Source organism: Pongo abelii, chromosome 10 (assembly GCF_028885655.2).
Source record: "Pongo abelii isolate AG06213 chromosome 10, NHGRI_mPonAbe1-v2.0_pri, whole genome shotgun sequence".
In the NCBI taxonomy this organism is placed as follows: Eukaryota; Metazoa; Chordata; class Mammalia; order Primates; family Hominidae; genus Pongo; species Pongo abelii.
In genome coordinates, this window is record NC_071995.2 from 112,465,693 (window position 1) to 112,493,132 (window position 27,440).

Consider the following 27,440-nt stretch of genomic DNA (forward strand, 5'->3'; position numbering starts at 1 on the left):
GACCAGCACTGTGCTGCCAGGGCTGACTTTGTGTGACCTTGAGGCCAGCCTCTCTCCGTGTCATCTGTGAGACCCCTTCCAGTCCTCTGGTTTTGAGCTTTTTTTTTTTTTTTTTTTTTTTTTTTTGAGACGGAGTCTTACTCTGTAGCCCAGGCTGGAGTGCAATGGCACCATCTTGGCTCACTGAAACCTCCGCCTCCCAGGTTCAAGCGATTCTCCTGCCTCAGTCTCACGAGTAGCTGGGACTACGGGCATGTGCCACCATGCCTGGCTAATTTTTGTATTTTTTAGTAGAGACGGGGTTTCACCATGCTGGCCAGGCTGGTCTCAAGCTCCTGACCTCAAGTGATCCACCCGCCTCGGCCTCCCAAAGTTCTGGGGTTAGAGGTGTGAGCTACCGCACCCGGCAAGCGTTTTATATGTATACATATATATACACACATATATATACACACACACATATATACATATATACACACATACATACATACATACATGCATATTATACATATATATTGGTTTTTCTTTTTTAATATATGAGAAGGGGGTCTCACTATGTTTCGCAGGCTGGTCTTGAACTCCCGGGCTCAAAGTAATCCTCCTACTTCAGCCTCCCAAGTAGGGGACTACAGTGCTTGCCACTGTGCTCAGCTGTTTTGCTGTTGTTCTTCACTTGATCTTAGCCAAAAGGCCGAGAAGCGATTTTGCTGTTGTTCTTGTTGTACAGAAGGGGGTCTCACTATGTTGCCCAGGCTGGTCTCAAACTCCTGGGCTCAAGCCATCCTCCCACCTCGGCCTCCCAAAGTGCTGGGATTACAGGCGTGAGCCACAGGCTTGAGCGCCCGGCGCCGGGTCCACCCTCTGGTTGTCAGGTGGGGAGGTGGGGCTCAGAGAAGTCCAGGCACTTGGCCCAGGTCACACAGCACCTTGACCTCCCGCCCTCCCCTCCTCCCCTGCTCCCACGGCCCCACCCCCACCCCTTCCCCAGCTCGAGTTCAAGGACGCAGAGAGGACGGGAGGGGTTAAAGCCCATTCAAACGCGCAGCCCCCCGCCCTCGGCTCGCCCCCCACTCCCCGCCGGCCGCCCGCATCTGGGCGCGCAGAGGAACAGATTTCGCGTTTCACACAGCGCACAATGGCCGCCCTCAAAGGCGCGCCGCCCGCATTGTTCGGGACGGCGCCCGCGCGTCCTACCTCCGCGCGCGAATTAACCCCCGTCACCCCGCCATTGTCACCGCGCACTTCGGGGCCGGCCACAAAGGCGCCAGAAAACCCTGCCGTGTTCGGAAGGGTGGGGGGTGGGGGGCTGGGGGGGTGGGGGATGGGGGGAGGGAAGCAACAGGGACTGGAGGGAGGGGGGCACTGGAGGGATGGGGAGGGCTTGGAGGGGAGGGAGGCCACCGGGGAGAGGGGGCGGACCCAGACTGGATGGAGGGGGCCTGGAGCAGGACATGGGGGCGCAGGCTAGGAGAGGGGGCGCTGGGAGTAGGCGGGTAGGAGAGAAGAAGAGGGTGCATAGGCTGGGAGGGGTGGAGGGCTCTTGCCGGCTAGAAGGGCTGCTGGGGGCGCGAGCTAGGTGCAGGGCGGAGGGGTTTGGGGACTGCCTGTCCACCCCTCTGCCTTCGGGTCTCTGATTAGCCTCCTTTATCTGTTCTGCCTCTAGCTTCTCTGTTCTCTTCCTCCGATCGTCTCTCTCTGTTCTTTCTCTTGCCGTCTGTATGTCTGTGTCTATTTTTTCTTTGCCTCTAGTTCTCCCTCGCTTTCTCTCTCTCTGCCTCTGATTATTTGTCTCTCTGTCTCTGTCCCTCTCTCTTCATCTCTGTATCTATTTCTTCCTCTCCTTTTTCTTATCTTTTCTTTCTTTTTTGAGGCAGGGACTTGCTCTGTCTCCCCGGCTGGAGTGCAGGAATGGGATCCTGGCTCACTGCAGCTTGGATCTCCCTGGCTCAAGTGATCCTCTTGCCTCAGCCTCCTGAGTAGCTAGCTAGGCCACCACACCGCGCTTTTTTTTTTTTTTGGTAGAGAACGAGTCTGACTATTTTGCCCAGGCTGGTCTTGATCTCCTGGGCTCGAGCCATCCTCCCACCTCGGCCTCCCGAAGTGCTGGGATTACAGGTGTGAGCCAGGGTGCCTGGCACTGTCCATTTCTTACTGTGTCGCTCTGCCTCTGTGATGATCTTTGTCTCCTTGTTTCTCTCGTTCCCTCCCTGACTCTCAGTCAGTTTACCTCTCTGGCTCTCTGTCTGCTTCTGACAGTGTCTCCCTCTCTGTTTCTCTTGGTCTCTTGAATTCTCTGTCTCTGAGCATGTGTGTCTGTCTCTCCCCAGGACAAAGAATGCTGGCCTCGGTGGGCACCCACAGCCCCTGCAGTTGTACTGCCCTGCTCCCAACTCCCATAAATAGTTTGGCTGATATCTTGAGGACTAAAGAAGTGCATGGTGGGGCCCTAGTCCCATTGGGGCTCCTCATCTCCTGTCTTGACCCCCTCAGGGACTGGGACTGGTACTCTCTCAGGGACTGGGTTTCGATTGTCTCTAATCTTGTCGCATGTTACAGCACTTGCATGTGCACATTTGCGCACACACACACACGCACACACACACGTGTGCGCGCCTTTCACTTGCTCCTCCGTGGTGGCAGAAATCAGACCCATTGTACAGATGGGGAAGGTGAGTTTCAAAAGATACAGCCACCCACCCAGGGCCATACTGTGATTAGAGGCCCTCTGACTCCTGGGCCTTTGCACCCATCTGTAGGAGGATGGCCAGACCTGGTTGGTGAAATTGAAGTACCCCCACTCCCACTCAAGGCCAGGTCCTTTAGGTATGGGAGACCTGTCTGAGGAGGAACCTGGTAGGACTCCACAGCCTCCCAGAGGGCACATCCTGCTCAGGTGACCTTAGCCAGGGTCTCACCTCCAAACCAGTCCAAACCCAAGGGACCTTTCAGAGGTGCCCCTATCACCTTCCCCAAAGACGAGGCACAGCTGCATTTGAATCCTCTTCCAGTGCCGGCAAATTACCTTCTGCATTTAGCCTGAGTGGCTCATACAGAAAAGTGCCCTCAGGCCCCAGACTCTGGGCCTGGCTGGGGAAACTAATAATGCCCACGCCCAGGCAGTACTTACCATGAGCCGGGCAGCGTTCTAGGGAATCTTTAACTCATTTTCATTTCCCCTTTAAGAGGTTACCGATGTTATCCTCATTTTTCAGATGGGAAAACTGAGGTACAGAGTGTTTAAGGAACTTGCCAAGCTTACACAAAGCTGGTGGTATGGTATATACTGATGTCATAAACAAGGTAGATTTGGTTCTAATATGTCTGTGTATATATTTATAGGGACAAATATGGATATATATGTATATGTGTGTGATATATATGTAAATATCACTATAGATGGATATAGACATATACGTGTGTGTGTTAGTATTGCTATTGTTATTGTAGTCACAGTTTGTAGGCTTAATCTGTTTGAATAATGGACTGATTCTTGAGCACGTTTCTGTTCCTCTAAGTCTTTGTGATCTTTTTCCCTACAGGGTCATTGGGAATCTGGGGAACGGACCTTACGGCCTTGTAGAATTTGTGTTTTTCCACCTCTTGATCTGATGAGCAGCTAAGAGAAGCCTCTCTTCTCCACGTCCCCAACCATGGCGGCTCCAAGTGCCCCCTAGGCCAGGCCCTTGAAGGAAAAATCAAACCCTAAATTTGAAGGTCACTGAAGCTGTCCCTCCACCCCCTGTCAATTTACTAAGAGAGAGTTAGAGGAAAAGTAACCCCTTCACAACAACGTCCAGAGACGTGTGTGTGGCCCTTGGTCAGGAACCAAAATGATTCTATTATCTCATGTAATCCTTATAACAGCAAGAGAAGACAGGTGCTATTAGGATTTCAAACCCACATCTACTCCAAGCCCCTGGCTGATGAGGATCTCTAGGTGACTTCTCTGTTCTCTGCCCTCTGCTCATGCCAATATCATTGAAGCATAATGGGAAGTTACCTACTGCCTCCTAATGAGTCGATTTACCAGTCTGTAAAATGGGCGTAATGTTGCCGCTTCTCCCTGGGGCCTTGTGAAGATTAAATGTGGGGAAGTAGGTGTTCCCAGAAAGTGTAGTTTAGACTGTGTTCTCTCCTCCTCGCACTATCTTTCTCCGTCCTACCCCTCATCTACTTGTTCCTCCCAGTATCACCTATCCATCCCTTCCTCCACCTCCCCCCAGCTCCCTGAGTCAATATTCATAAAAATAACTAAGTTGTCCAAATGTGACCTGCAGCATCCCAGGCCATTCTTTCTTTCTGGCTGGTGCCTTGCATCTCCTGGGCAGGCGGGTCCCTATGTCCCCCAGTCCGCCATCTTGGGGACAGCTTGGTGGGACCTCAACTCACTGTCCCCTGCTGAGCTGTGGATTCCCTTCTGACTGCCGTCAGCCCTCACTTGGCTCTGGTTCCCCAGTGCACCCAGCTGGGATGTTTCCCTGCTGGAGCCTTCTGCTAGGCTGGAGTGGGGTGATGTGGAGGGGGGACAGACAGCCAACGTGGCTGCACAGCGTCCTCCCCCTGGAGAGAGAAAGCCCCCAGCCAGGCCTGCTGCTGGTTAGATAAGGAGCGCAAGCCACGCGGCTCGTCCTCTTTTTTGTAATCTCCTCCTGTGCCTCCACCCCTCCCTGCCACTGACTCCCCGACTTTTTTTTTTTATATCATCTTTATGGCTTTGGAATGATCTAGGCTGACACTGCATTCGCTTAGCCAAAGGCAGGTGGGGTCACAGGAGACAACTTACTCCTACGTGTATATATTCATGGGGGCCGATAAGGGAGCAGCCCCACCCCCTCCTCCCTAGCGGGGAAGAGAGAATAAGGAGACTGACTGGAGGAGAGGTTGGGGACATGGTGACAACCAGTTCAGGGCAGAAAACAGATTTTGAGCACCAGAAACCCTGCAGTGGCAGAGGCAAGCTCTCAGGGAGCTGTGGCCAAACCTCTGATGGGGAGAATCATTTAAGGTCGGAAGAAGCACTGATTGGCAAAGGAACTGAGTTTTTAAACTTACTATTTTCTTTCTTTCTTTCTTTCTTTCTTTCTTTCTTTCTTTCTTTCTTTCTTTCTTTCTTTCTTTCTTTCTTTTCTTTCTTTCTTTCTTCTTTCTTTTTCTTTCTTTCTTTCTTTTTTTCTTGCTCTTTCTTTCTTTCCCTCCCTCCCTCCCTCCCTTCTTTCCTTCCTTCCTTCCCTCCTTTCCCTTCTCCTTCTCCTACTTCTTTTTTTTTTTTTTTTTTTTTTTAAAGATGGAGTCTCTCTATGTTGCCCAGGCAGAACTCGAACTCCTGGGCTCAAGTGATCCTCCTGCCTTGGCCTCCAGACTAGCTCTGCCCAACTCGATTAACTGAATTTTATCTCTAAATATTCTTTTCTTCCTTCCCCGCTCCCTCGCTCCCTCCCTCCCTTCCTTCTTTCCTTCCTTCCCTCCCTCTCTCCTTCCTTCCTTACCTCTCTCCTCTCTCCTTCCTTCCTTCTCCCCTCCCTCCTTCCTTCCTTCCTCTTCCTTCCTTCGCTCCCTCCCTCCCTTCCTCCCTCCCCCCCTTCCTTCCTTTCCTTCCTCCCCTCCCTCCCTTCCTCCCTGCCTCCCTTTCCTTCCTCCCCTTCCTCCCTCCTTCCTTCTTTCCCTTCTTCCTCCCTCCCTCCCTCAAACAGTAGACCTTGAGTTTCAGGACATGGTTTTAGTTGTTACCTGGTTCGAGCCTGGCTTTTGCAGGCTGTGTGACACTGGGTAAGTGGCTTCACCTCTCTGAGCCTCAGTTTCCCCATCTATAAAATGGAGACAGTAACAGAGCCCACTAGATGAGAACTAGATGAAGAAATTAATGAAAGTGCTTGGCACGTAGTAAGGGTGGAATCATTGCTACCTGTTATTTTTCTAAATTATTATTTATTGCATGCATCTCATGTACCAGTGGGGCACAGAGACGAATTGCACAGCCTGTGCTCCCAAAAGTGCTCACTGACATGACAGTTCTCATAACTGAGAACTTGTCAACCCCAAGTTATGTTTTTAAAATAGTATTTTATGTCTGGGCAGGAATACAGATACGTTCACAGCGCTCAAAAGAAAAGTGATACTGAACTTATGAAGCAGATAAATTAGGGGTGATTATTCTCATCACAAAAGGATACACTACAGGGATTCTTTAAGTGGTAAGTCCTCTAATACTGGAAGCGTGGAAGCCTTAGCTGGAGCTCTCTCTGCCCTGGCTCCCCCACAGAGCAGTTAATGGTGGTGAAATGAGAGAGCCTGGCCTGAGACAGGAACTCTGAATTTGCACCTCATCACTGACTGGTCAGGCAGCCTGCAGCAGGCAGTGTCCCCTCTCGGACTCTCAGTTTCCCCTGATGACTGGACGACTGGATGGGATCGCATCTCAGCAGTGTCCCCGTCCCCATCTGAGCCCAGATGACAGCTTCGCTACTGGCCTCTCTGCTTCCACTCCTCCCCCAATCCCTTCTCCATATCACAGCTGCGGGGATCTTCTAAAAGCCCAAATCAGTTTCCCCTACATAAAGCCCTCCAGTGGCTTCCCCTCACCCTCAGGACCTTACCCTTACTTCCAGCCCAGCTGATCTCATCTGTTCCCCTTTCCACCTTGCTCCTGCACCTCTAGCCACGCCAGTGCATTCCTACCCCATGGCCTTTGCACTTGCTGGTCCTTCCTGGAACTTTGCCTCAGGCCCCTTTTCTTGTTACTAAGTTTCTAGTTGAAATGTCACCATCTCAGGATCCCCCATCTAATAAACATCTAGTACTCACTGAATCATTTGTGTTTTACCTTTATTATCTTAATTGTACTCGGCACTGATATGATCATGTGTCTTTGCTTGTTTAATGTCTTTCCTCTCCCAAGAACGTCAGCCAAGGACAGAGACTGGGTCTGTCTTCACTTTTGGCTTCTCAGCCCCTTACACGGGGCCTGGCACTTAGAAGGGGATCAGCAGGTATGTGGTGAAGTCATCATTGGACTTCGATGTTTCAATATACTCATTTTAGGTGTGTTTAAGTTTTGTGCAAAGGAGTGTGTGATTGGTTTCCTAACTCTTGGAAAGTAAAGATGATGTGAATCCAGTCATATAGGACAGTCTCCTTGATGCACCTGCGGTCAGGCTGGTGCTGTCTTGGGTCGAAAGCAAAGGAGTGGACTCAGAACCAACCCCGAGGGGACATGTTACCCCTGGGTGCAAATAGCATCAGGATCTGGGGCTGCTCACCACAGATACCGTGATGGAAAAGGTCACCGGCAACTGGCCTGCATGGTTTCCATGTCTTGGACACATGGTTCTTTAATTATTTTTATTTTCATTTATTTATTTTGAGACAGGTTCTCTCTCTGTCACCCAGGCTGGAGTGTAGTGACTCAATCATAGCTCACTGTGGCCTCAAACTCCTAGACTCAAGTGATCCTCCCACCTCAGCCTCCCAAGTAGATGGAACTACAGGTATGTGCCATCACGCTTAGCTAAGTTTTTTTTAATTTTTATTTTAAAAATTATTATTATTATTATTATTATTATATTTTTTGTAGAGACAGGGTTTCACCATGTTGCCAGGCTGGTCTCAAACTCCTGGGCTTAAGGGATCCACCTGCCTCAGCCTTCCAAAGTGCTGGAGTTACAGGCGTGAGCCACCACTCCCAGCCTTTATTTTTATCTTTTTGTAGAGACAAGATCTCACAATGTTGCCCAAGCTGGTCTTGAACTCCTGGCCTCAAATGATCCTCCTGCTTCAGCCTCTTGAGTTGCTGGGATTACAGGTGTGAGCCGCTGCACCCAGCTTTAGTCAACCAAGACAGCAGCAATGCAAAACAAAATGAAGGCGCTCAGAGAGACACAGGGGACATGCCGAGGAGCGCTGGAGGAAGGGGTGAATTATTCTGGTGGGAGAGATCTGGAAGGACGAGGCTGGAGTGAGATGGAATGGTGGAACAGCAGGCAGGGGATTGGGCTTGCTGGTACCTGGTTCTGGGAGCGGGGGCTGGGTCTTTTCTTTCAGATTCCTCTCGTTTGGAATTGATTCTGATGCTCCTAAAAGATGGTTCACCTGGTCCCCTCGAAATGATCATACTGAAGTAGGTGCCAGAGGGGACCAATAGTTACCAAGAACTTACCATGTGCTGAACCTACATAAAATATTTCACTTGTGCTGCTTGACTTAATCTTCACATTGGCTGATGCCAGCCAAGTGATGGTATCCTCATTTCAGGGATTCGGAAACAGGCCCAGAGGGGTTGTGACTTTTCTAAGCACACACAGCAAATAAATGCTGAGGCTGGGATTTGAACTCATGTCTGCCTGGTTTTGGAGCCCGTGCTTGCTGGAGACATCAAGATGCCTCCTGAATTCAAGAAGGGAGGAAGGGTGATGCTGGGTGCTGTAAGAGCAGGGATAAGATTTAGGAGCAGAAGGTACAGTGAAGAGGGGGCCATAGGTGGGAGTTCAGACGTGGAAGGGAAGAACATTCTGGTCCCAGAGAAGACTCCTGCCTCCAAGCCCCCGGCCTCACTCCACCCAGCCCTCTCTGCCCTTGGCCCGGAGCAGCCCTGGGTGGGGGACATGGGGAGGAGAACTAAGCATCATGTAATTGCCCTGGCTCTTCTGTGAAATTTGTTTCGGGACACATTAGTTCCAGTGAATTTAGCCAAACAGCGGGGAGCCCTGAGAAATGATTTGCAATTAGCCGCAGCCCCACGGCCCCCCATTGGGATGTGAGGCTTGGGCACTGAGTGGGGAATCGCCAAGGGGGTGGAGCCGCCACCCAGTGCCCGTGGAAACGCCAGCAAGCAGGCAGGAGTGGCTGAACTGATGCGTTTCAGACCTGACGTCTCTCTGAGCCTGGCAGAGGCTGACAGGGGCTGAAGTAGAAGCATTTGACCCTCAAACCGTCAAGGCCAAGACTTAGCCAGGCCAGAGGGGCATTCGAAATTATCAAATCCAGTTCTCCTGCTTCGCAGAGGGGATGCGGGAGGTGAGCATTGCACGTGTTCACCTCTGTGGGGACGGCTCCTGGAGAATCTTGTAATCACTGTGCCCCTCTGTGTCCCCAGCACTGTGCCGGGTACTTCTCTAATCATAAATCCTCCCCAACAGTCGGGGAGGCGGGGAGATGATGCCCATTTTTCAGGGAAGGAAATGGATGCCCAGAGAGATGAAGGGACTCTTGCCAGGTTAATTGGAATGTGGCAGGAGGAGGACTTGAACCCAGGCCTCTTGGACTCTCCACGTCGTTACAGCTGCTTCCTATGATGGCCTCTAAGTGGAGGCAGAATGGCGGTCGTTAGGGCCCTGAAGCCAGGCACACCTGGCACAAGTCTCAGCTCTGCCAGTTTCTGGTCTTGTCACCTTGCACAGGTCACTTCTGCTCTCTGAGACTGTTTCCTCATCTGAAAAATAAGAATACACTACCCATATCATGGTGTATCTCCTAGGATTAAATGAGAATATAAAGTGTTATGGCAACGGGAAGAGCTCAATCAGTAACAGCCATTATTATTACTATCATTGATTGATTGATTGATTGATTGGAGACAGGCTCTCACCCTGTCCCCCAATCTAGAGAGCAGTGGTGCAATCATAGCTCATTGCAGCTTCAAACTCCTGGGCCCTAAGGATCTTCTTGCTTCAGTGTCCTGAGTAGCCAGGACCATAGATGTGCTCCACCATGCCTGGCTAATTTTTAAAACATTATTTTGTAGAGATGGGGTCTCACTATGTTGCCCAGGCTGGTCTCTAACTCCTGGCCTCTAGTGATCCTCCTGCTTCTGCCTCCTTAATTGCTGGGATTACAGGCTGGGATTACACCATGCCCACCCATTATTGCCATTGTTATTATTGCATCCTGATCAAACTTGTCTGTAGAGGAGGGAAGGGACTGGAGAAAGATCCCATGTTCCCAGTAGGTGGCTGCTTGCCCACATACATAGCCTTCCCAGCTCAGTCAGTCCCCTCTGTCCTAGTCATTGGGTAGGCATGGAGATGATCAAGACATAGTCCTGGCCTCACACAAATGCTTCGGGAGTGAGCTGAGCAGTTGGAGCTGCGAGCCTTCATGGCACACAGAGGTCTCGTGGAATGGGTAGTTAGGGAGGGCACCTGAGGGGAGGTGACTTTGTCCCAGTATTGTCCCTGTCATATTGGTGGATCTCCATTGTACAACCCCAGGGGGCGCCCTTCACATTGTGTTTGATGTCAAGCAACACAGTGGCTGGGATTTTGATAAAAATGGCAGACACTTGCCATATGCCAGACACTGTTCTAAGCACCTTACACATTTTATTAGCTAATTTACTCCTCATTGTAATATTACCAGGTAGGCCCTATTATAATTCTACTTTTCATTGAGGAAGAAAATAAAGCAAAGAAGGCTTTTGTGTCTTCCTTCTCCCTGGTCACACAGCAAAAGGCATTGCTGAGACTCGACCCAGGCTAGCTGGTTCTAGAACCACCCTAACCACTACACTACCCTGCCTGCTTCCCCAGGGCCCTTTTTCCCTCCTGCTGGTCACTTGCCATACTTTGTCCTCCCCATGAATAACGGAGGCAGGACAAGAATGTGAATCTGGGCCTGGCACGGTGGCTCTCGCCTGTAATCCCAACACTTTGAGAGGCCGAGGTAGGAGGATCACTTGAGGTCAGGAGTTTGAGACCAGCCAACCAATGTGGTGAAGTCCCGTCTCTACTAAAAATAGAAAAATTAGCCAGGCATAGTGGTGGGCGACTGAAATCTCAGCTACTCATGAGGCTGAGGCAGGAGAATCACTTGAACCCAGGAGGTGGGGGTTGCAGTAAGCTCAGATCGCGCCACTGTACTCCAGCCTGGGCAACAAAGCGAGACTCTGTCTCAAAAAAAAAAAAAAAAAAAAAAAAGAATGTCAATCTGGCGCCCTGGGTAAGACCCTCAGGGGCTTTGCCCAAGGTCTCACACATGCCCTGAGAATGCCAGATGCCAGGTAATGACTCAAGAGTGGCAGTGACCCCATCCTGGGGTCTGATCTGAAAGCCAGCGTGCTTCCTGTATGGCATGAGGATGTGACCAGGCATTTAGCTAAGGGGATCCAGGGCCCCACAGCTGCTCAGGGATTCTCCAGAGAAGAGGAAGAAGAGGAGGCAGAGAAAGAGGTGGCTATTTTATGTCAGCAGTCACCCTGCTGGCTGCTGGTGCAGTGCTGGGCACATAATAGGCCTTCAGTAAAGTGAACTTGGGAGTCTTGGAGAAATAAATCATTTCCTCCTTAGCCTGACATCTCAGAGATTTGTCCAGCCTCAGATTGTAGCAGGGTTAGGAAACTCCTGATTTCAAAGCAGGAGTGAAAGAAGAAAGCTAGTATGTGGTTAAGAGTTTATGTGTGCCGGGCGCAGTGGCTCATGCCTGTAATCCCAGCTCTTTGGAAGGCCGAGGCAGGTGGATCACTTGAGGCTAGGAGTTTGAGACCAGCCTGACCAACATGGTGAAATCCCGTATCTACTAAAAATACAAAAATTAGCTGGGCATGGTGGTGTGCACCTGTAGTCCCAGCTACTCGGGAGGCTGAGGCAAGAGAGTCGCTTGAATCCAGGAGGTGGAGGTTGCAGTGAGCTGAGATTGTGTCATGGCACTCCAGCCTGGGTGACAGAGAAAGACTGTCCCAAAGAAAGAAAAAAGTTTATGTGTCACTCAGTTCAAGAAGAAAGAGCCAGACAGATGAGTCTTCATGGCACGCAGAGGTCTCTGTGGGCTCAGGTGGTCAGGGAGGGCTTCTAGGAGAAGGTGGCATTGATCTAGAATTGTCTCTGTTATGGTGGAGGGCTTCACGTTGCACAACTCCATGGGGCTTTCACCTCCCTCCAGAGAGTCCAGAGAGGTAGGTCTCATCTTTCTTAGGTCTACAGATGAGGAAACTGAGGACCAATTGTCCAATGTCATGCAGCTAAAATGTAGGGTGACCAGCCCTCCTGACTTGCCTGGGGCTGTCTGGGTTTAGCACTGAAATTCTCACATCCTAGGAAATCCTTCAGTCCCTGGCAAACTGGGGTGGCTATTCACCTCATTTTTAGGGACAGGGCTGGGATTTGAACCCAAGACTGGCCGACCCCCACATCCGCTTGTCCCTCTGCACCATCGTGTTCTTTTTGAATTCGCTCCCTGTTCCTCTTCTGAATTTATCAGCTCTGGCTCCCTTGGTCCCCGGAGAACTGCCCTGTCCCACGCCTTCTGCGCATCTCCCCAGTGCCCGGGGCTGTGCTTTCTCTCCCTCCAGAGCCTTATCTTCCCTTGTCTTCTTGTGGAAGAAGAGATAAAAGTAATTCTTATGGCCGCTTCTCCACTGGCGACGGCCAGCCCCGTCCCCCTCCTGCTGCATTTCCCTGGTCCGGCCAGATAAAGGGTTAGGCCTAAGCACATGTCATTTTCTTTGTGTGAAATCAATATTCAGCAAAGTTTATCTGCCCGGCATAGCAGGAAGTGCTAATTTCATCCGTGTCAATTATTTTGATGAATGTTCATAATGCCCGAGGTGTGAGCAGAAGATAAAAGAATTACTGGAATAACGCATACGTACTCCTTGCACACACACACACACGCTCGCCCACAAGTTCACACTGGGGCACACACAGGCCTGGCCAGGGGAAGGTGTTAACTGAGAGCTGCCCTGTCCTCCCCAGCTGCTGATGGTTCAAAACATCTCCGAAAGAGGGATCAGGAGAGGGGATTTGTGTGAGAGTGTTATCGGTCCTTGATTTTTAGGATAGAACAGAGGTTCTCAACTAGTGGGTGATTTTGACCCCCAGGGGACTTTTGGCAATGTCTGGAGCCATTTTTCATTGAGGAGGGGAGAGGCTAGTGGCATCTGGTGGGTAGAGGCCAGGGTTGCTGCTAAACATCCTGTAATGCCCAGCACAGCCTGAAAACAAAGAATTCTCTAGCCCACACTTCAGCACTGTTGAGGCTAAGCTATATTAGAATCGAGTTTTAAAAAATTTTACTTTTAAAGCATTTCTCTGTAAATACGTGTTTCTAATTTCTAGCAGTACTGGCAAGAAAATATCTGTGGGTTTGCCCATATAGTTCTAAGATACGATGAAGAAACAAGAAATCAGATGCTAAATACAAGTAGAGAAATATTTTTACTTAGGTAATTCCACCTCCTCGTGATTCCCTGTGACATTTAAAAAGATATGGTAGAATAAAGACAAATCTGAGTTTTAAAAATTGGCCTGGTAGAAATTCTCACGGGCTATAAGCCATGGGCCAAGCCACAGTCAACAGAATAGGAATGCTAGGAATGAATTCTGGAGGGTCTGAGAGTCTCTCTTGGATGTGTGTGTGGGGGGCTCTGCAGGTGAGGGGGCCCTTGGTCTGCTCCTGGGGTCCTGCCATGTGAGAGTGGAGGCAAACCTCATCCCACACATATTTGTCACTGCAGGACATGTACACAGACCGGAGGAGCCCTGCCTTCTACTTAGAAGCAGCTAAATTTGAGCATCTTGTTGGACAGCACGTCTTAAACTGTAACATGCTCACAGATCACCTGGAAATCTTATCAAAATGCAAAGTCTGATTCAGCAGGTCTGGGGTGGGGTCAGAGATGTTGCATTTTTGACCAGTTTAGTGCAGGAAGCCAAATACTTTTTCTATGAGTTTGGCCTAAACTACGTGTCATAGATGAGGTGCTACAGGCTATGTGGTGCTGGGATTTTTCTGCCTTCCTTCATGTCAGCCTCCAGAACCTGTGAAAAACTCCTCGCCTTCTAACAAAAGTCAGCAGCACATATAAATATATATATTTTTAAACAAATATATCTGAAGATGCCCCTTCTAGGATGAAATGCTGCATGTCGATCACATAATATATGATGTTGTGAGCAGATGTCATGATATAATATGATAAAATATTATGAGCAGATGATATGCTATTTATTATAAGCAGGCGATATATGACGCCATATTACGATTATGGATGATGATGTATTGTGTATCCTGGCATATGCAGGAGATTATGTATTCACACGCTCTGGCACAGAGTCTGATTTAAGAACTTCCTTCAACTCACCTACCTCTGGCTCTGCCAATCAAAGTCTCTCTGCTGAGTGGGACAGAGGATCAAAACTCATCAATCCTTAGGACTAAGCCATGTGTGGATTTGAGATTTCTGGGGATTTTAGGCCCATGGGCCACAAATTCTGAATATTCTGCAACCTGCTCAGGGCTTTGGGTCTGCAGGAGCTGGTTCTCAGATCCATTTGTAGCATGAGTAATATTAAGAATAAAATTTCTGCAAGCCAATGGCCGGTCCAAGGCATGTAAAGAAAAAGCTGGATGTACTCATGATCTTGAAACTAAATTATAATGAACAAAAATGGAATCAAGAGGGAATATCTGAAAGTAATAACAGGAACCCTTCAGAGTTCATTTCATCAAAGCAACCATCAGGTGAATACGAATGCAAATACTCTGTAGATAAACAATCACTCCTTGCCAATTTGGAGGGAAGGAGAGAGCAAAGAGGAGTTTGAATGAATAGCAGGTCTGAAAACTAAATATCCTCCAATCAATAAAAATCCATTTCCTGCACATCAAATTCTAAGGTCTTGCATTTTTAAATGCAGAGGTAAAATTCACTGGTAATTAACAATTGCAGAGGCTATAAGAGGCTGCGTCTTGGGGTGCAGATTCTGGAGGCAGCTGGGCTAGGTTCAAGTCCAGGTTCTATCATTTCCTGGCTAGGTGACTTCAGGCAGGTTGCAGAACGCTTTGTGCCTCTATTTGCATGCCTGTAAAATGGGCATAATGGCAACTCTTGTCTCACGAGGTGGTTATGGGGATTTAAGAGACACAAAGTGCTTGGGGCAGTGCCTGGCATACAGGAAGCATTCAGCAAATGCCCAATTTTTATGTTAATACCAATGAACCTATCTACCCAGCAATTAAAGTGCTGCACTCCTTAGAGAGTTCCTCTTCTGAAGAAGCTGAAATGCGCTCCCTGAAATCTAGCTTCAACATCAAAAGTGTGCCCAGCACACTGCTGTTGTCAGTGGAGTGGAGGTGGACCTTCTCCCAGTGGAAGTGGCATTATTGTCAACGGTCAACTGAATGGAGGCTTTGGTGACTTCAGGGTCAATGAAACACTGAAAATTTGTGTTGACAATTACTTGACATTAATTACACTCCCCATTCATGAAGTCTCTATTAAAAAGAAAATAATAACCCAAGACCTAGATTCATAAGCTTAGGAGAAAGGGCTTCCTTACTGATTCTCACTAAAGTGGATACGGCTATCTTTGATGACCCAAAAGAGTGGTCTCTTTTCATCCCCGAGCTCTCTTCCCATGTCGTTCCACTTCCCCTGAGGCTCAACCCCATAGGTGGCTTGTTTTTCATCTAAAGCAGGATTGCTCAACCTTGGAACCATTAGTATTTTGGGTCAAGTGATTCTTGTCATAGAGGTGCTGTCCTGTGCATTTTAGGATGTTTAGTAGCATCTCTGAACTCTACCCACTAGATGCCAGGAGTGTCATCTCCTGAGTTGTGATACCCAAAACTGTCACCAGACATTGTCAAATGCTCCCTGGGGAGGCAAAACCATTCCCAGTTGAGAACCACTGATCTAAAGACACCCAATGTCCTCAGGGTGCCTGCCTACCATCTTTATGGGGACCAACTGTACCCTTTGTTTACAGGCTGAGGCAGCTAGCTTTCCCAAATGCTATTCAAAAGAGAGGCAGATTCATAGGCTAGGGTGTCACCCAAGCAATTGGAATAGGAGGCTCTTCACACAGCACTCTCAGTCTTTGATGAATCAACTAGATGGTAAAGGAAACAGAGAGGATCTGAATAAGGCAATTCATAAAGGTAAATGAAGAGAGGCAGAAGGAGAAAGTGTGGTGGAAAGATGGTGGATTTTGGGGACAGACCTCTTGGGCTGAAATCCTGGCTGTATAAACCTTGTTATTTAAGGTTTCCAGGCCTGAGTTTCCCTATTCATATGGCGAGGATACAGGTGTCAGTGAGTTCTCTGGAGATAAATGAGATGATGTCTGTAAATTTTATGCTGCAGTGTCTGGTCCTTCTCAAGTATTCAGTACTAAGAAGCTATTGTTACTAGCTTTATCAATACACATGCATACCTCTTTATCCTACAGACATTTGTGATGATGTAATTGTTTATATAGTTTTTATTTTATGCCTGTCTTTCCACTAGAACATAAGCACATAAAGGCAGGAGCCAGGGTGGACTTTTCCACTGCGGTATCCCTAATCCTAGCACATAGTTGCTGCTCTGTGTTTGCCGAATGCTGGATACACTTTCAGATGTGCCCTATACCCTAAGGGAACTCTGATTCTGCAAGTAGTTGAGTATCTACTCCTATGTCAGGGCAGTTAGCTGGAGGTATCTACAGTGGAAATACCATCAGTCACCATTGTGAGCACACCCTATCTGCCAGACTCTGTACTTAGTACTCATATTGGTTATTTATTGCTGTGTAAAAAATTACTGCAAACTTACTGGCTTATATCGACACATATGTATTATCTCACAGTTCTGCAGGTCAGGGGTCTGAGTGTGGCTTAGCTGGGCCAGGGTCTCCCAAAAGTCTGCAATCAAGGTGCCAGTGGGTGCTGAGATCTCATCTGGAGGCTCAACTGGGGAAAGATCTTCCAAGCTCACATGGTTGTTGGCAGGATCCGATTCCTTGTGGGCTATTGGACTAAGGTTCCTCAGGGGTGCTGCCCTCTGTTCCTTGCCATGTGGGCCTCTCCATAGGACATCATACATCATCAAGGCCCATGAGAGAGATACTCAGCTAGGAGGAGAGAAGTTATAATCATGGAAATGATATCCCATCACTTTTGTTGTATTCTATTGGTTTGAAGTGAGTCCCAGGTCTTGCCCTCACTCGGCGGGGAGTTATGGGGGGAACATTACACAAGGGTGTGGATAGTAGGAGGTGGGAGCACTGGAGGATGTCTTAGAGCAGGGGTGTCCAATCTTTTGGCTTCCCTGGGCCACACTGGAAGAAGAAGAATTATCTTGGACCACACATAAAATACACGAACACTAACGATAGCTGATGAGCTAAAAAAAAAAAAAATCGCAAAAAAAACTCATGTTTTAAGAAACTTTACAAATTTGTGTTGGGCTGCATTTAAAGCCATCCTGGGCCACATGTGGCCTATGAGCCATGGGTTGGACAAGCTTGTCTTAGAGTCTGGCTACCATAGTCCCTTATAAATATTACCTTGTTAAATCCTCACCACAACCCCATGGGACAGGTTTTTTTTTTTTTTTTTTTTTTTTTGAGACAGAGTCTCGCTCTGTCACCCAGGCTGGAGTGCAATGTGCAATCTCAGCTCACTGCAACCTCCACCTCCCAGGTTCAAGTGATTCTCCTACCTCAGCCTCCTGAGTAGCTGGGATTACAGGCATGCACCACCATGGCCAGCTAATTTTTGCATTTTTAGTAGAGGTGAGGTTTCACCATGTTGGCCAGGCTGGTCTTGAACTCCTGACCTCAAGTGATCTGCCTGCCTTGGACTCGAAAAGTGCTGGGATTACAAGCGTGAGCCACTGCCCCTGGCCTTGGACAGGTCTTATTCCCATTTTACAGATATGGAAAAGAGGAAAGTCATGGGTGTCACAATGACATTGTGACTCAGTCAATAATGACCAAGGAGGACAGTGTTGTCACCATGGTACCTGTGGTATTGGATGGAGTCCACATTGCTGTGGCCACTCCAATGTGCTGTGACCTTCAGCTTAATCCAACTTGGGGTGTTATATGTCTGAGTTCCTACAGAATACCATGGGCTCCAGAAGACAAAAAGCTTGAAGGATGCAGCTAGTTTAAGCATGGCCAAAACTGGAAGTTCAGGTCCCCTTTGAGAGGAGCTTGTCTCTATCTACTGCACAGGATGCCTGGTAGAGTTGGGACATCTAAGATGTCATCACCACTCACATGGCACCACAGCAAGGATGGTTCTCATGGCAGGGTTGGCTGCAACTCTTTGACTGGGGTCACGTGTCTGGGGACTCAGTTCTTGCCCTTGGCTAAATTTCTTGGTCTTCCTCTATGACATCTCAGGTTCTCTTTCTCCCCACATAACCTCTCCATATAGTCTTTCTAGCAATGTGGCCAGACTTCTTACTAAACAGCTCCAAGAGGGAACATTGCAAATGGCAAAGAAGGAAGCTGGAGTTCTCTGAAGGCCAACCTTGGAAGTCACACGGCATCACTTCCAGCACATTTTGTTGGTTAAAGTGAGTCATGGGGCCAGCTCAGATTCTATGCAGGAGGGAACTAGACAAATGCATGGCTACCAGGACACCTGGCTCACGGGGAACTTTGTAGGAAGAGTTAATATAGCAGGTCTGATTATATGGCTGGTCCTTGGCTGGTATCTGGGAACTTGGCTGTTGGAATGTTCCCTATGCTATAAGGTTGTTTTGCCAAGCTGCAGGCACCAACACCAGCTTTCTTTCTGAGAATCTGGAATTTTGAGTCTTGTGGCTGTCTATGTGATGAGCCCCCAGTAAAAACATGAGCTTTGAGTCTCAGATGGACTTCTCTGGGCAGAAACATTGCACGTGTGTTGCCTCATCTTGCTACTGGGTAAAGGAGCTCTCTCAACATCCATTCCTGGGGAGGGAGGGAAAGAGCATCCAAAGCCTGAGTGCGGAGCCCTCCAGATGTTACCTGATGTGTCTTTCTCTCTTGCTGATCCTGCCACTGTAATAAACTACAGATGTGAGTACAACAACCTCCATGAGTCCTAGCAAGACATTGAACGTGTGGATGATCTCAGAGATCCTTGAAACAGGGACCATCTCTCGGAAAGAAGCTACCACAAATGGGTGCTACCAAGGCCCATAATGGGAATCAGGATTCCCTTTGGAGGCCAGATGCCAATACCAGGTACTGCCTTACGTCTCTGACCTATCCCACCCAGCTTCCTGGAAAATGAGAGTCTAAGAAGTTTGATGAAAAGGAAGAATATGAGTACTTCTGGATACTCCCCCATAGGGGGCATTCTGCCTACCCATGGTTGAGGGCAGCGTCTTTACAAAGGTGATACCAAAACTTGAGTTGCCTCCAACCCCTGCAATCCAGTCACAGTGCAATTGGTAATGGTAGTATTATTGACATAAGCAAAAAATAGAAAACATACTAATGTCCAGCAGTAGAAGGCTGGTTAAGTAAATTATGGCACATCCGTCAGATCTAGTCGCTGAAGTGAGGTTTATGGAGAGTTAATGGCAGGGATGTGCTTATGATATACTATTACATGAAAAAAAGATTAAATAATTGCTTAAGTGTGATATTATCACCATGGATTGCTCTTGATGTTGTTCTAATTAATTAATTAATTAATTATAATTGCCTCTTTCCTACCAGGTTGTGAGCTCTTTCGGGTGGAGATTTTGATTTGCATTTTGTGTTAATGGCAAACATTTTATTGGGCACTCACTATGTGGGTTGCAGGTACTCTGTTAAGTATTTTACATGGTTTAATCCTCATAACAGCTGTGGTAGAGTGACTGCATCAATGGCCCCATTCCCTATATCCCCCTACTTTGCAATGTGACTTTGTAATTCCTCCCCTCAAGGGTTGGAGTTGGTTTCTCTTCACCTGGAGGCTGAGCTGGCCTTGTGACTTGTTTTGACCAATAGAATGAGGCAGAAATGATGACATGCTTGTTCTGAGCCCAGACCTCACAAGAGACCATCTGCACTTCTGCTCTCTTGGGGCCCTGTCTATGAAATGAGGACAAGCCTGGGCTAGCCTCCTGGAAAATGAGAGACCATGTGGAGCAGAACAGTCATTCCAGCTGAGTCAGCCCCCAACCAAGCCACCAGCTGATTTTAGAACACTCAGCTGACAGTAGACTTAAGGACCATGATAAATAGTGATTGTTGTAAGCAATTGAGTTTTTTTTTTGGGGGGGGGCAGGGAGGGGATGTTGGGATTTGTTACACAGCAATAGCTAACTGATACAATAGCCCTAGGAGGTAGGTTCTACTATCCACATACCAATCTTATGAATGAGGAAAGTTTCAGAGGCATTAAATAATTTGCCTAAGGTCATGAAGCTAATTAATGCTGGAGGGAGGATTTAAGCTCATGCAGGCCAACTCCGAAGTCCTAGCTCTTACCTTCTACACATACTGTGTCTGTATTTCCATGACAGCACAGGACTTGGCATGTAGTAGGTGCTCAGTTATTGTTACTTGAATGAATGTTTTACTATTCATTCTAAATTTTAAGCAGATCTTTACCAAAGCATTAACAGTGGAAAGCACTGAGTGGAGGAATCATGGATTTAAAAAAACTTGACTTATTTACATATTTGCTTTAAAAGGAAAACCCACAAAAGTATTATTTACAAAAAAACAATACACAGAGATCAGAAGAGTGGAGGTCTTGGGAAGGTCCAGAACTGATCATTTCTTCTACAATGTTGTCAAGGCCAGGTGGCAAGTCTTCCCTTTCTAAAGTCTTCCCAGCGCTCTGTTGGTCTCACGCAAAGGCCAGATTCCCACCCCAGCCTCTCAAATTCTCTGTCTGAGGGAGCAGAAACAAGCACTCTATTTCCTCACAGATCCAAGAGCATCCTGAGAAATCCAAACACCAGGGCGTTTTCCTATTAGTTTTTGTTGCTCTATTTTTTCAAATAAGGGAATAACAAATGTCATATAAATTACACAATTTAGTACAAAATGTAGTTTAGCCCCAAAACAACAGCTGACCAAAAGAAAAAGAAACTACGCAGTCTACTGAAGAACAATTTCATTTAGCAGATAATTTAGAATCACTAAGTATTAGTTTTCTTAAAATCAAGAAATGCTAACAGTATTTCAAGGATCTTATTGCTGATACTAACTGGGAAAGTCTTTGCATAATTAGCAATGTGGCTCTTTGCAAGAGCAACGTGTCCCTTTTATGTGGAAAGATGGGAGTGAATTATCTGTGGTGTCTTGTGCATGTTTATATAGGCTTTTATAAGTGTCACCACTGGTACATTCCCGGACTTGAGCCAAATCATGTAATGTTTGGCAGGCATTTGGTGTGGACAGGAAGGAAGAAGTTTGGTGAATGGCTGGAATTATTTCTGCAATTCTTGGTATTGGCAAGGGAGGTCTGAGTCCTTAGTTTCCCAACTGAGACTCATGTCTGGACAGTGGACTCATGTCTGAATCATGATCTGGGTAGGAGTTGAAGTTCTAGGGGAAGAGGAAGGTTAATGGCTTTATTGGGTCCAGAGCTGATTATTCAGCAGTAGTGTGAGGTGCAGGCATCAATTTAGGAGATAGTCTAAATTCTTCTTCTTGTATGAAGCCTTTGGGAAAGGACTTACTGGATTGTTTTAGTCAGTAGAGGCTAGGTCATGCTGCGTAACAAACAGTCCAAAAAATATCTCATGGTTTAAAACAAAGAGGGTTAATTTCTTGCTCATCTCACTTGTCCAGTGCAAATCAGTAGGTGCACCACTGCTCATTGAAGTCACTCAGGAACCCAGCTAGAGGAGCAGTCACCATTTTTAGGACACTGCTATCTTAAAATATGTTTCCATAATCCATGCAGCAGAGAAAAAGAGTGCTGGAGAATCAAGTACAAGCAATTAAATGTTTGACCAAGAAGCAACACAATTACTCTTGTTCAAATTTAATTTGGCCAAATAGTCACATCACCACATCTAATTTCAAGGGAAAGAAGACTTGTAACCCACTTGTACCTGGAAGTAGAGACCTAGCTATTGATGAACATTAATGATGTCTACATGCAATAAGAGATTTTTGGGGTCTGAGAAATTGGGTGTCCAGGAGTGGCTACCTCTAGATATGAACCTTATTAGTTATTAGCAGCAGCATTCCCACCACTTATGATTTTTGTACCTCTTTATATTCTACAAAGGGTATCCACAAACAGCTTACTTGATCCCTTCAATAATAGTAACTGACATATATTTTTAAACCAGTAACAAGGTAGCTACCAGGCACTTTACTTATGTTGTCTCACCTAATTCTATGAGCACTGTATTACTATAAATCCCCATTTTACAGACAGAGCAACTGAGGCTCAGAGAGGTTAAGTGACTTGCCCAGCGTTACACAGCAGTAAGCAGCCATGCTTCCAATTCTAGCTGTGCTTTTCTTTTAAGGAAGGAAAAAAAAGGATGGACAAGTCCGAGATGGTTGATTATGTGAAACTAGTCACTTAAGTTAGCCAGAAAACCTCCTCTTTGAATGATTAAGTAGACTCAGTGATCGTTTCAGGCAAAATCTATGATTTCCAAGTTATTTATTTTCTCCCCTTCCACCAGCTGTATCTTGATCTGTCTTGAAGACAGGCATCAATGAACAGAGCAGGGGTGGGTTGGTTTGCGGGGTGCAGTGTGGAGGGGAGGGGAAAGAGGCTTTGCAATGGTGCTGAGCAGTGCCAGTCTCAGAGGCACAATCAGCAAGTGTCCAGAGGTGGGAGGGGCTTCTTAGCAAGCTTAGCGTGATCAGAGGTGATGCCCCATCTGTCTCATTGGAGCCTCAGCCCATCTGTTTTCCTGTTGTCTCCAGGGGCTGCTGACCTGACCCCTTTCACCAGCATTTAAAGGAAGAAGTTTTGAAACATACTTGTGCCAATGAGCCCCCCAAAACCGTGAATCAGAAGGAAACGTTTTAGAGCAGCATTGTTTGATAGAACTTTCTGCAACCGTGGAAATGTGCTTCTGCACTGTCCCAATGCGGAAGGCAATTGCGACATGTCTTGAACTGTGGTTAGTGGGAATGAAGAACTGGGTTTGTCATGTTATTAAATTTACATTAACTTAAACATAAACAGGCACATGTGGCTGTGGCTACCTTATTGGATAGTGTACGTTTAGGAAGCACTTCCTAAAGAAGAAGACACACCTTTACGTAATTCACAGACAACAATTTTTTTGTTTGTTTATTTTGTTTTTCTGAGACAGAGCCTCGCTCTGTAGCCCAGGCTGGAGTGCAGTGGCGCGATCTTGGCTCACTGCAACCTCTGCCTCTCGGGTTCAAGTGATTCTCCTGCCTCAGCCTCCCGAGTAGCTGGGATTACAGGCGTGTGCCACCACGCCCACTTAATTTTTTGTATTTTTAATAAAAACGAGGTTTTGCCATGTTGGCCAGGCTGGTCTTGAACTCCTGACCTCTAGTGATCCACCCGCCTCGGCCTCCCAAAGTGCTGGGATTACAGGCATGAGCCACTGTGCCTGGCCAGACAACAGTTTTAAATAACCTACAATTACATAATGAGAAGTTATTCTTTCTGTTGTCTTCCTCCAACTTTGGGATTCCAGCCAGGAGGAAGTCTTCTTTGCTGCTGATAGGTCTTTCTTTTTTTTTTAAATTTTATTATTATTATACTTTAAGTTTTAGGGTACATGTGCACAACGTGCAGGTTTGTTACATATGTATACATGTGCCATGTTGGTGTGCTGCACCCATTAACTCGACATTTAGCATTAGGTATATCTCCTAATGCTATCCCTCCCCACTCCCCCCACCCCACGACTGTCTTTAACACTTTTCTAACAATTGTTCACTTCCCTTTTCAACAAAGAGGGCAAAAGCAGGCCTGGGGCCTTCCACAGATAAATGCATTTGGCTTACATTTAATAGCATCGTTTTGTTATTTTTACTTGTATTTGTTTGTATGGTTACCACCAATATGTGGCAAGAGAAACAGATTTTCCATTTATGGTGGTGATACAGAGTTTCATTTTAAAATAAAAATTTAAAAGTAGAAAAAATGAATCTACTGAAATAAAAATATTGAATTGGTGGGACAGTAAACATATAGAATATAGATATGAAATGGATTATGATGGTGGTATACTAATGGCCAGGTTTCTTCCTAAGCCAATGTTATTTTTTAAAAATAAACTTTATATTTTGGAATAACTTTAGATTTACAGAAAAGCTGCAAAGCTAGTACAGAGACTTCTCATATATCCTTGGTCCAGATCTCTGCTAAAGTGACCATCTTACATAAGCCTGGCATATTTGTTGAAACTGAGAAATTAACACTGATGCAACATCATGAACTAAACTCTAGACTTTATTTGGATTTCACTGGTATTTCCACTCATGTCCTTTTTCTGTACCAGGATTCATTCCAGGGTACCACAATGCATGATCTAAGCCAATCTCTTCCCACCTTTCAACTGTCAGGATGCTAGGCTTGTCTGGAAGAAGATGCTGGAACCAGCCCAGAAACTTCCCAGAATAGTCCTGCAGCCCCAACCTGAACATTCTCACAGCAGATTTCATGGTACAGCACAAGTTCATGACCCTGAATCCTGCAAATGAAAACACTTGCCTTTGTCTTTCACCCCTAGGTTGCAGCTTGGCCTGCTATCTACCATTTTGACTTGGGGTTGTTAACTTGGTTTGCTTCTTCTTTTTTTTTTTTCTTTGGAAGCCATTGATTTCATGGGTCCCAAGAATAAAACTTCATAATTATCCTTCTTGTATTTCACTTCAGTAGATTCAGCTGAAAGACTTGTAGGAGAACCCTAGGAGCCTTTCGGTTTCAGTGAGGGGGAGAGTTCTGTGGGGAGTGGTGAGGAAGCTTTTCAGGGAGCAATTAGAAGAGAGAAGCTAAGAGAGTTTTCCTTGGAAGTGAGGGAGAGTCTTATGATGTATTATAAGTATTCCATATACTTATTATATTATACAGTATTATACAGTATTCCATCCCCACCTGATGGTCATCATATTATACAGTATTCCATCCCCACCTGATGGCCATCATAAAATCTCTGCTTGCATACCACCAGCAACGGGGAGGTCACTCCCTCCCAAGGCAACTCTTCTCATCTGTGAACAGCTCTGAATTGGATTCACAGATTTTCCCCATTTCTCTGTGTCATTCACTTGTTGGTTCTCTTCCAAGTGACAGCCTTTTCTCTCTTTCAAGGCCAATATACATTCTCCAAGAACCTTTTCATTTCTAAGTAAGGCTGCTCTTCCCAGAACAATTTCAAATTTATAATCCAGGATAAAACAGGATATTTTGAGTGTGGGGCTGACCAGTTCAGAGTAGAGCAGTAGTTTTAAATCGAGGGAGATTTTACCTCCAGGCAACATTTGGCACTATCTGGAGACATTCATTTTTGATTATCACTGTGTGTGTGTGTGTGTGTGTGTGTGTGTGTGTGCACACGCGTGTGCGTGCGTGCGCTACTGGCATCTGGTGGGTAGAGGCCAGGGATGCTCCTCCACATCCTATAATGCTCAGATGCCCCCTACAACAAAGAATCATTGTTCTTGAAATGGCAATAGTGCCAAGGTTGGAAATCCTGGAGTAGAGAATTCCAGTCTCTTTCTCTCTCTTTTTTTGAGACAGGGTCTTGCTCTGTTGCTCAGGCTGGAGTGCAGTGGTGCAAACCATGGCTCACGGCAACCTCTACCCTCTGGGCTCAAGTGATCCTCCTGCCTCAGCCTCCTGAGAAGCTGGAACTATAGGCAAGCACCACCACACTCGGCTAATTTTTTTTTTTTTTTTTTTTTTTGTAGAGATGGAGTTTCATCATGTTGCCCAGGCTGATCTCGAACTTCTGGGCTCAAGAGATCTGCCTGCCTTGGCCTCCCAAAGTGCTGGGATTACAGGCTTGAGCCACTATGCCCAGCCTCCAGTCTCTTCTTTTATGACTCCATTAAAGCAGCCAAGGATGGGATTAGCCTTGCAGTCAGGCACATCACTCCGTTGATTTGGAGTAAGTATACTCCAAAAATCTTTTGGTCTTTGTCTGCCATGGGCTAGGACTATGAAACATCTTCTCCACCCCAAACCTGAGTAAGTCTAAGGGAGCAGAGAGTCTTGCTCAAGGTCCGAAATAGTCTCCAAATGTGTCTGTGCACTCTGCTCCATCTCTACTGTCAACCTCCAACACAAGCCACCATCTCTGCCCTGAGTTACTAGAAGATCGCCCATGCAAATGACTACATAGCACTTATTAATAACACGTGCCCGTATGCCCTAGTTGTTTATATATATGGACTATTTTAAGCTTCATAATGGCTCTAGGAGGTGGGTATGATTGTCATTTTGTCCATCTTTTAGATGAGGAAACTGAGTCCCTGGGTGGCCAGGAAACTTGCCTGAGGTCACGCGAATGGGAGTTGGAGAAGTGGGGTCTTCCATGCCAGGCCATCTGGCCCCCCAAGTCTGTGCTCCTGACGCCCCGCCAAGCACGTGACCTCTTCTTTCCTCTGCAGTGGGAACTGTGATGAGGAGCTTTGTCAAACTGGAAGTGCAGAAGTCACCACTGGAGGGTTTTATGCAGGGGAGTGACGTAAACAGGATCCCATTTGCATTTTTACAAGGTCACACAGTTGCTGGTAGAGAATGGGTTACTTAAGTTAGCTGGAAAACCTCCGATTTGAATGATCAATAGACTCAGTGATTGCTTTGGGCAAAATCTATGATTTCCAAGTTCTCTTTATTTTCCCACTTGGCTCTGCAACCTAATCTCCTGAGGCCTCCGCTTGGCACCCACGCTCTATCATACTTCTCACACACATCCGGCACCCCTTCTCCTTCAGGTTTTTGCTCTGGCTGGCACCTTCTCCTGGAGAGCCTTAGGGTTCCAGCTCAGGGACACCTCCTCAGGGATGCCCACCCTGATTACTCCTTCTCCACAGGCAGACCTCCATCCCCAGTACTCGCCCCTCATTAGCCTCAGCCACACACCCTGTTTATGTCCATTATCGCGATGTCACAGTCTGCCACCATTTTTATTGATTGACTTCCCTGCTATGGTTTGTCTCCCTGACTTGGTGAGCTCCGAGACGAAAGGGAGGAGCTTACTCACCGCTGTATCTAATCCCAAGCACCCAGAACAATGCTCTAGGGCATGCAGTAAAAATAATAATAATAATACATAATAGAGTAGCCATTGCTATTTCTCGTTCCCATTTTACAGATTAGAAAGTCAAGATTTAGAGTGGTTGAGTAACTACCCTAATCACACATACCGTGTGTGTGTGTGTGTGTGTGTGTGTATGTGTGTGTGTGTCTCACAGGGGACAGGGCGTCAACCCAGGCAGTCTGAAATGGGCATCCAAACTCCACCCTCACACCATCTCACCTCGCCCTGGACTTCTTGGCTGCACCTCATCTCCGTAATGCATCAGAAAAGCCCTGGGTAGGGAGAGACCAGGGGCAGAGCAGAAAGAGAGAAAGGAACAAGAGAGAGTTAAGGAAGGACCTGAGAAAAAGAGGCTGAGTTGGGAGCTTGGAGAGGAGATGATTGTGGGAGGGGATATGTAGGGGAGAGATTTTTCCCATCAATTAACACAGGCTTCGTAGAAACAGAAAGTATTCCTGGCAGTCTTGCCCTCTTAATACATCATATCTCTAATCCCCGGAGCCCTCTGACCTTACCCATAATCCCTCCT

General features: G+C 47.0%; 1 long non-coding RNA gene across 2 annotated transcripts; it reads left to right on the forward strand.

Moving 5' to 3' along the window:
• Positions 1-1,501: 1,501 nt before the first annotated feature.
• LOC129049224 (uncharacterized) lies at positions 1,502-26,854 on the forward strand. 2 transcript variants are annotated; one of them, XR_008512140.1, is made up of 11 exons: positions 1,502-2,669; positions 3,540-3,714; positions 6,076-6,191; positions 6,896-6,986; positions 7,367-7,484; positions 18,133-18,274; positions 18,760-18,929; positions 22,584-22,783; positions 24,146-24,309; positions 25,557-25,756; positions 26,104-26,854. It is a non-coding gene; the product is annotated as an uncharacterized LOC129049224 (long non-coding RNA). The 2 variants fall into 2 exon arrangements; XR_008512141.1 differs by lacking the exons at positions 18,133-18,274; positions 18,760-18,929; positions 22,584-22,783; ... (1 more) ...; positions 25,557-25,756; positions 26,104-26,854 and adding an exon at positions 7,706-8,317 and having other exon boundaries at positions 6,076-6,986; positions 7,387-7,484.
• The last annotated feature ends 586 nt before the right edge of the window (positions 26,855-27,440 follow it).